Genomic DNA, 9,570 nt, shown 5'->3' on the forward strand with positions numbered 1-9,570 from the left:
TTTGGTAGATGGGGGAAAGAAGGAAATCTGTACAGGCTCCCACACAAACACTTCTATTCTGTCCCATTTGTATTTGTATATGTAGAAATATGATACAATATACATTTAATGTCATAATAAAGCAAATTATCTTGTAGTCAACGATACAGGTGAAGGTAGGGATTCTCAAAAATGATAGAATATTGTAGGAAGGATACTCTCTTCCCATTCTCCATCCCCCCGTCTGTCACCTCATGGAACTTGGTCTTCTCAAGCTTGCAGAGGGAATAAGAGGGAATAGAAAGGAGCTGTTTCTAACATAACTAAAGGGCAGGAGACAGATACTGATGCATCATGCTGGATATTCTAAGGCAATTAACCTTTGCATTATGAAATGTCTGAATGATTGCTAGATGTTTCCAGTCTTAGACCTGTTTGTTCTCTTTGATAGCCTCTTCCTTCTTTCTATCCACTCATGGGATTGGAAGCTCTCCTTTCCCCCAGTGTGTTAGAGGAACTGGATGGTACATAGATTGACCACAGCCATCAGCAGAAGCAGGACACAAGATGAGGTCTTGGTGGAGGGTTATGGTAGGTGAAAAATGGTTATGGAGCCCAAGATACTTTTTTTTTAAGATTTTATGTATTTATTTGAGAGAGAGAGTACAAGCAGGGGATGGGCAGAGGCAGAGGGAGAGGGACAGGCAAACTCCTCACTGAGTGGGGAGCCCAACACGGGGCTCGATCCCAGGCCCCCGAGATCATGACCTGAGCAGAAGTGAGACACTTAACCGACTGAACCACCCAGGAGCCCCAAGCCTGAGATACTTTGGAAGGAGACACAGGGAGGGGACTCAAGGGGGATACTCTCTGATAATTGAGGTCATGGGGGCTACCTGAGAGTTTAGGAGTAAGGCTTTGTGTCTAAAAGTGGAAATCAGAGACAACCCAAGTTGATGAAGGAAGTTAGCTGAAAATCTTTGCCACCCTGAGGGCTCTGAGTGAGTTGGAATACTATTATTACTTAACTTTGGTGTAACAATAGATAACATTTGATGGGATTTGGTGCATGTTTTTGATTAGCTGTAGGAATGGGTAAGTGACCCTTACTATCACTCCCAGATTATCAACAAGCTCTTTGGTTCTTCCAGTCTGAGGGTGGGGAGGTGAAGAGAGCCATGAGTGGGACAAATGAACATTCTCTTCCCTGCTAAAGGGCCTAGTTTCTTGGTTTCAATAATATAAATTCATGTCAGGGATGAAAGCTAAATTTTTCTCTCTCTTGATCTTGTATTATCCAGATCATGGTTACATACAGTTCCCACATGTTGGAGGATCAGCTGTACAGGTTGCCTTATGAGGTGATCCTTGATTACATTAGTAGACAAACACATTTGGGATGATGATGAGAGTGATTTCAAATTAGGGCGAAAGAAAGGAATTGAATTCAGAATTAATATCTTAACTGACAGAAAAAGAAAAAATATTCAACAATTTTATAAAAATGCCAAAATGCCAACTCTATGTGAAAAACATCCCAGGAAAACCTACAAAAGCTAGGGGTCCATGAATTTGGCATGGTCCACTCCTCCTAATAGAATGAATCTCCAGAGATTAGTTGCAGCCATCTAGTGGGAAATGTGTGCTAATAAAACTCACGATGAAAAAGGTCTAAATTCCTGTCCGAGCAAGCAAGCAAGCAAGCAAGCAAGCAAGCAAGCAAGCAAAACCACTGTCCTCGCACCTCAGAACTTGCAACATTTTTCATTCTTGAACTAGTCAGACATCCCAAAGATTCGAGTATGTCCAAGAACCAAACACACCTATTTTTATGAGGTGAGGCAAAATGACTCTTGTGGCAAAATAATTTAGCATTGGCAGGGGCTGGGCTTCTTTCACTGTTATTGTTTTAATGTCCAGAAAAATGCTTTGTTTGAGGCATACTGCAGGACAAATACATCTTTCGAATGTCAGAATTCATATGCCTGCATCTTTTCCTAGTCCTTCACCTGTCATTATAGGAAACTTTTATGACTGCTTGCAGACAAAGGCCGAAGACACAAAGGGAAGAAAATGAGAATAGTTTAGTAAATAACAGATCAGCAATTTAAGGTCGGCTGAGGAGTTCAGCTCCCTGGCCGAGGACTGTGGAAGCGGCTGGATTCAGGTGTAGTTAATACCAATGATTCAGAGAGGGGAGCTTTAAGAGCTCTCGTGTCCTAATGTTCGTGGTGCTAACGCCGCTCCAACTAAGCAAATCACAGAACCTCACGGCAATTGCTTAATCTGCTTGCCTGTTTCTTTACCTGCAAAATGAATCCGCTAACCCTGTACTCTCCTTTGATACACACTATTGCTACAAAATATTGCTGATGAAAAATAATTAGGAAAGCAGATGATGGCTCTAAATGAAATAAATACGAATTAAATAATTGAAATAAAGATGGCACACGGCAAGCGTAAAGAAGAGAACTTCTTTGGTTTCTCCGTAACAATAGCAGCCTACATTTATGGAGGATTTTACTATGTGCCAGGAATTATTCCAAACACTTTACTTATCTAACCACTTATTTAATCCTTTCAGAAGCCCCATGAGTTCAGTATTTCATCTATAACATGCAGAGAATAATAATTCTACATCACAAAATCGCTGGACCAATTCCAGGCATCGAGGAAGCACTCCTCCATAAATGTTTGCTGTTATTATTCGGTTCACAATCTACTCTTTTGCTCCTTGAAAATCCAGGCACTTGCTTCTCTTCAGTTTTCTGGTGCTTTTTACCTTCGTGACATCCCCAAAGTCACACACGCAGCTTCTTTCTGTGTTTTAGGATACAAATTTTAGAGCTTGGCAGGCCGGACGCATTGAACGCAACAAAGGGCATGCTTACTTGGTATCTCCTCTTTCCTCCTATCTTTCCATTCTCCTTTTGCTGAAGTTCATGCCGTGCTTACCTTGAACATAGTCCTGATATTTGAACTGTCCCTTCAGATTTACAAGGTAATTTTTTAAGTGTGTTCTCTCCATACACCAGAGTCCTGGCTTGTGTCCTGGCTCGGTGTTTACCGGATGTGTAATTTGAAGTGATTCACCGGCCTCAGCCCACGTTTCCTCCCATGTAACACGACATTAATAAGGTTGCATATCTTCTGGATTTATTTTCAAATGATATGATACTTATAGAGGGTTTATACAGTTCCCAGCACAATGGAAGTACATATAGTAAATCTGTTAGTGGAGGTTATTTGTAGTGATAATAGTGATTATCTTTCCAATATCTATTCCACCCCAAGGGTTAGTCTGAACTAGTCGTGGTTATACGCTTACCCTTACTGTGCCTGACTGTAGCTTTACCAATAGAAATAGGAAAAAAATATTCAATAATTTTATAAAAATGCTTAAATGCCAACTCCACTTGGTGAACATCCTGGGGGAACCTAGAAAGCCAGGGGGGTCCGTGAGTCTGGCATGTAAATCCCCAGAGATTTGCTGTAGCCATCTAGCGGGAATGGTGTCAATAAGACTGGCATGTCACCCAATTCTAGACAATAAGACAAGAGCGGAAGTCTGCTCGGGGGTTTCTGGGAAAGATTTTCTTGCTGCCAAAAAAGAGCTGCAAGAAAGAACTGGTCCCTCTCTTCTTCCTTTGGACATTGTCGGGCCTGGGTGTGATAATGGGAACAGCTGGAGCCATCCTGCAGCCAGCCTATGGATGAAGCCAATACACAAAGGTGGGCAGGGGCCACTGAGGACTTGGGCTGGGAGCTGCCCTACCTCTGTGTTCCTAGTTACATTTCTCACTGCTCAGGTTGTTCTGGGTTGGGATTTTCTCTCACGTGCAGCCTCTCTGATACAAAATGTTGGTAATAATAACCATCAGCAGCAGGAGCAACATATGAGAAAGTCTGATGAGGTTTTACATTTCTCTACAACAAACTTTCCAAGAGGTTCTGCAAGTAAATTATTTAATCCAAATATTCACAAAGGAGACAATCCAGTTCTGATAACCCATTAAAAGGTGCCATATTCTCAGTTTATGTGTGGCAAATTGGCTTTCAGAATTTCTTGGGCTTTATTTTTCTGTTGGACGTGCTGGAGGATGAGGTGAGAAAATATCATGATCCATGGGGTGTGACTTATGTCTCCTCTCCCATCTTATTATGATAAAACTGAGATAAATCTCAGTTATAGAATTCCGCGGGGTAATGATCAACTAATGGTTTCCAGTCACCTCCTTGGTCTTTTTATATTATGGTTGCTTCCTAATATTTATATAAACATTGGCTTTGATGATAGATTATCAAATAACCAACACATTTTTGGGAAAGTAATGTCTGTTCTGAGAATATTTTATCAACATGATCCTGTGTTTGATTTTACATCTAGATTGATTTTTTCTGATAACCCGATGACCAACATTCCTTAGATCAGACAATCCTTCTCTTACTCTTTGCAACCAGTACTGAGAGTCTCTGCCTAACCAGTGTGACCGTTCTTTTCAGTAACTTCAGTATTGCTTCCCAAACTTCAGGGTGGTACAAAATCTCCTGGAGGGCTTATTAAACCAGATTTTAAAGTTTTAATAAATGCCTTCGGCTCAGGTCATGATCTCAGGGTCCTGGAATGGAGCCCCACATCTGGCTCCCTGCTCAGCGGGGTGTCTGCTTCTCCCTCTCCTTCTGACTCTGCTGCGACCCCCCCTCCCCCGCTTATGCTCGCTCGCTCGCTCTATCTCAAATAAATAAATAAAATCTTAAAAAAAGAAAAACCAGATTGCTGGCAAACTTTAAGTCTGGAGTGGGACCCAAGAACTTCCATTTCTAAAATTTTCCAGGTGGTACTCAGCTTCTTTGTCCAGGGACCACTATTATAACACAAACTTCAAAACACTCTAGTTTAATTTTTAACACACTGAATATTTACAAGTGAGTAAAGCCCACCATAGGTCAGAAATATTCTCAGATTTCAGGTCTCAGTATGGAACTTATACTAATTGCGTAGTGATTCATTGGTTGTTTTTAATCTACATCTAAGAAGACACTGCTTGGACTTTTAATGTGGTTCTTCCTCAAGGTGCTTCTTTGGCCCTTTTCTTCTCTTACCTGGTAATCTCACCGAGGTTCACTGTTTGCATTATGCCTTCTGCACAGCTGCCTCGGATACTCCTCTCTCTGTTCCTGACCTCCCTCCTAACCACCAGTAAGCAAGCACTTTAGGAACCCTCAAACTTAGGATGTCAAAATACAACTCCCTCTATACCTATTGTTCTTGCCTATTTTATGTTCCAAATTCCTCTGTACCTTCATACTTTCTGGCCTTCGTTCAATATGCTCTCTCTGCTCCGTGAGCCCCTTGTAAGGGACTTCCCTCATTTTGGAGGCTCAAACCAAATCTCTCCTCCAGAAAACCTTCCCAATTCTCCCTGAAGGAAGGCATTTCTCTCTTTTCCATTCCTCTCTTTTCATGGACTCACTGATCTTATGATCAGGCCCACCCAAAATAATATCCCTTTTCATTAATTCAAAGCCAACTGATTACGGATTTTAATTACATCCGCAAAATCCCTTCACTTTGCCTTGTAACATGAGCTTAATCACAGGGGCAAAAATCCTATCATATACTTAGTGTCACGTAATGGAAAGGGAGATTATGCAAGGTGTGCACCTAGGGAGTGGGGCAATCTTCTGGAGCTCCACCCCAGATCTATTGAATTGGAAACTCTGGAAGTAGGGATTGGTGACCTGTGGTTTAACAAGTCCTCCAGGTGATTCTAATGCAAGTGACCATTTGAGAACTACTGCTTTAGACTACTAAATGAAACAAGAGTGCAAACACGAGATCTAATCATCCTACTGTGTGGTCATGGGAAATTCAACAACCTCTCTGGGCCTCAGTGTACCAATCTGTAAATTGTGGAGTTGGGATTCATCCTTTTGTGTTTTTTGTTTTTTGTTTTTTTGTTTTGTTTTGATTTGGTTTTTTTTTTTTTTGTTTGGCTTGGCTGTACTGCAGCTGTTTGCTTATTGATTGTTTTGGAGTCCGGCCTTGCTCCTCGTTCCCATTAACACTGGGAGTCAGGGGCTCTCAGACTGGTGCCAGGGCCTGCTCCTACTGGCTTGGAAGAACGGCATGCTAAATAATCAGGACTTTTGAAAGTTGGTTGTAAATCTTAGCAGCTTGAAATTGGCCATGCTGGGAGTGTTTACTCCACAAAATTGGCAGATGTTACAAATCTGGGCTCTGCTCACCCCTCCTCAGTATATCACTGCCCTAATGCATTGAGTAATGCCTACCCTCTCCCTCAGCCACGCTAATACTCTGTACTGAGAAAGAAAATGCTTGTCCTTCCTACGTTCTTCCAAAACTTTAAGGGGCACAACACACATGTTTTAGTTGTGGGCTAACGGAGAATAAGAATGTGTTAGAAAATGCACGTGGGACTGTGAAACATGGAGAACACAGCTTTGCAGTCTTGGGCTTCCAGTGTTGGGAATAAATACACTCACTGTATGGTGGATGAATACTGGCCAAAGTTACGGGATCACTTGCTTGCTCTCCCTCTCTCTGAACCATGTGTCAGCCGCCACCTTCTTCCAGTTTTTGCTTCCTTCCCTGCTTTGAGATCTCTAGATTTCGGGGCTGAAATGCATAGGCTGTAGGTTCAGCCCCTTCCCCCCTGAGTTTAGGAGGGCACCGGGACAGTGAAGGAGAGCGTGGCCTCTGGTGTTCATAGCCCACGTTCAAGTACTGGTTGTGACTCTTTTTAAACTGTCTAATCTTCATTAATTTACCTTTCTGCTCCTTTGATTCCTCATACATAATATAGTCCGTTCTGCTGTCCTGCCTGTTAAGAAAACGTAATTTTATTCGAAGAAGTTGCTGTTTGGGAGCAAGAGACGCTGAAAGAAGGCAGGAAAACGCCCCGGCTGAACCTGGCCCCCGAGCCGCCGAGCCCCGCGTGGAACACGCGAACACTCACACCTGGCCAGGACCGCCCCCCGGAGGATTGCTGAGATGGCTTCCTCCCCACTCCGCAGCCACGGAGTCACGCAGCCACGCAGGCGGCCACTCGTGTCCACCCAGACACCCGCCCCCCGTCCTTCATTTTCCTTCTTCCTCCCCAGCCAGTTTTGTACTTTTCCTCTCCGTTCTCTGTTCTTTTTCTTTCTTTGTCGGTTCTCTCACGCTCTTGTCTTTCTTTTGTTAGCTGCACACAGGGCGGCGAGTTGGGAGCAGGTGGGGCAGTGGTGGGAGTGCGGGCGCCCGCCCCACAAGCTAGCTTCGCGTCCTTTTCAAGGTAAAGTGCCAGATTTATTGTCGTGACCATGTGGTTCTTAACTATTTCACATCTATAAAACTGCGATACCACTTTTATTAGGTTTTTATCTTTTTAAAAATGTGACGCTGAAAAGTTTTTGAGTATTGTGCCCCCATTCCACTTTCCCATTGCATGATTTTGCCTAGAGTGGTGATTTTTAGGAACACCTATATTATGTGACAGCATAACTGTAATATCAACAACTGTCCCTTTCATAACGCTAATAATTGAGTTAATATGCACAAAACCCTAAGGTAACCCTTGGCAGTAGTAAGGGGTAAATTAGCAATGGCTCCACGAAAAAAAGGGCATTGAAATAGGTAATATTCTCCAGAGACTTAACAACTCCAGGCTTTTGTGCAGAGTCTAGAGTCTAGGCCTCCTAATTATACCTATGAGGTGGAGGACTTGAGGCCTGCTCAAGGCCATACAACTAGTTAACAAGGAAGTGAGAAAGCACTAGTGTTCAGGGCTCTTACTTTCTCTCTAAACCAGTGACCCATGGACTGAAGGCAATAACCGAAAACTAATTGCAAAGTCATTAAACAATCTCTCAATTTCTAAAATACACATAAAAAATAAAATAAAATAAAATATATATTAAAGTTTCCCGGTTATGGGGCACCCAGCTGGCTCAGTCAGTAGAGCACGCGACTCTTGATCTCGGGGTTGTAAGTTTGAGCCTCACATCGGGTGTAGAAATTACTTAAAAATAAAATCTTTAAAACATAAAAAAAATAAACTTTCCTGGTTATGGTAAGTTGGCGGGGACTCTAAGGCTCTTAGCAGTTTGGGCTGTGTAGAAAGTTCTAGCTGGAAGGCAGATGTCTAGCCTATTCAAATTTTACTCTGAATTCGAAGTACCTTTCCATCTTTGTGCCTGAAGGGAGAAAGCTATACAAGGGTAACATCCAGTCATTCGCAGATGAACACTTAAGGGGCAAAGAGAAGTATATTTTTATCTCCCCATTACATTATTGTCTTTACAATAGCAATTCCCTCAACCCCCACCATTGAGAACACTTATGCCCAGGGGTGAAAGCTTTCCTCTCTGTATTGCTTATGGTACACAGTGGTACCTAGCGAAGGGATATATTTTCCTTTGTGATGAAACAGCCTCAAGAGCCACTGTGACCTAAAATTCCCCCCCACCGCAAACTGTTTTTAAGTCCTCACTTAGTATGGAGCCAAGAGTGAAACTATAGTGGGTGGACCCTCCATACATTGTAACCATCATTTGACACTTGGGTTATTATCCTTTCTATAAACGGTGATGAGTTTTTATCCCATATTGCGTAATTGCCAGCTTGTCAGCTCTACAAGAACACATGATTGTTTTAGTTAGTTTAAAGGGAATGATGGGTTAATTAATTGTACTCGTGTGTTACCTCTTTGGGGAAGATGAAGCAATAAAAATGAGGACTACCTGCTAAATCTGTGTTCTTATTTAACAGGCTGGATTATATTAGAATAATGGCAGACTGGTTTTTTTAGGGCAATGGTTCTCAAAGTGTGGTCCACAGACCCTGGGAGTCCTGGAGACTTTTCCAGAAGGTCGGCAAGGTCAAAACTAATTTCATAAAAACACAAGACGTTATTTTGCCCTTTTTTTTGCAGTGTTGATGTTTCCCTTGAGAGTGCAAAAGCTTATATTATTGCTTATGACTTTTTATGTGTTTTAAGTTTTCCATAATTTTAAAAGTAAAATTTACCTACACCTGAAACTAATATTACATTGTATGTTAAGTAACTGGAATTTAAATAAAAACTTGGGGAAAATTAAAAAAAAAAAAAAAGAGTGCAAAAGCAAGCTATTGGCCCCTTAACCCAAATCAAGACAATGGTTTCAGATTGTACTCGTCGGCAGGCTTCACCATTATGCTCTTGCGGTTAAACAAGTTCTAGTTTCAGTTAAGAGTGTCCTTGATAAAGCAGTGAAAATTATTAATTTTGTGAAATCTCAATCTTTTACGAACATGTTTTTTAAATCTGTGTGACAAAATGGGAAGTGCTCACAAGGGACCAAAATGTAAGGGAAAGCAATAGTGCGATAGTTTGACTTATGAGCTACACTAGCCACTTTTTTAATGAAACACAGTTTAATTTGAGGAGCAACTGACATATAAAATATGGCTTTTTAGAATTTCCAAAAATGAACCAAGCAAGCCTTTGTTCTAACTTTAGATATTTGTTGCCAAACATAATAAAATAAAATAAAATAAAATAAAAGATATTTGTTGCCAGTGATAAATTTGAGTTTTCAGGTGAAAAT

Source organism: Halichoerus grypus, chromosome 12, assembly GCF_964656455.1.
Source record: "Halichoerus grypus chromosome 12, mHalGry1.hap1.1, whole genome shotgun sequence".
NCBI lineage: Eukaryota > Metazoa > Chordata > Mammalia > Carnivora > Phocidae > Halichoerus > Halichoerus grypus.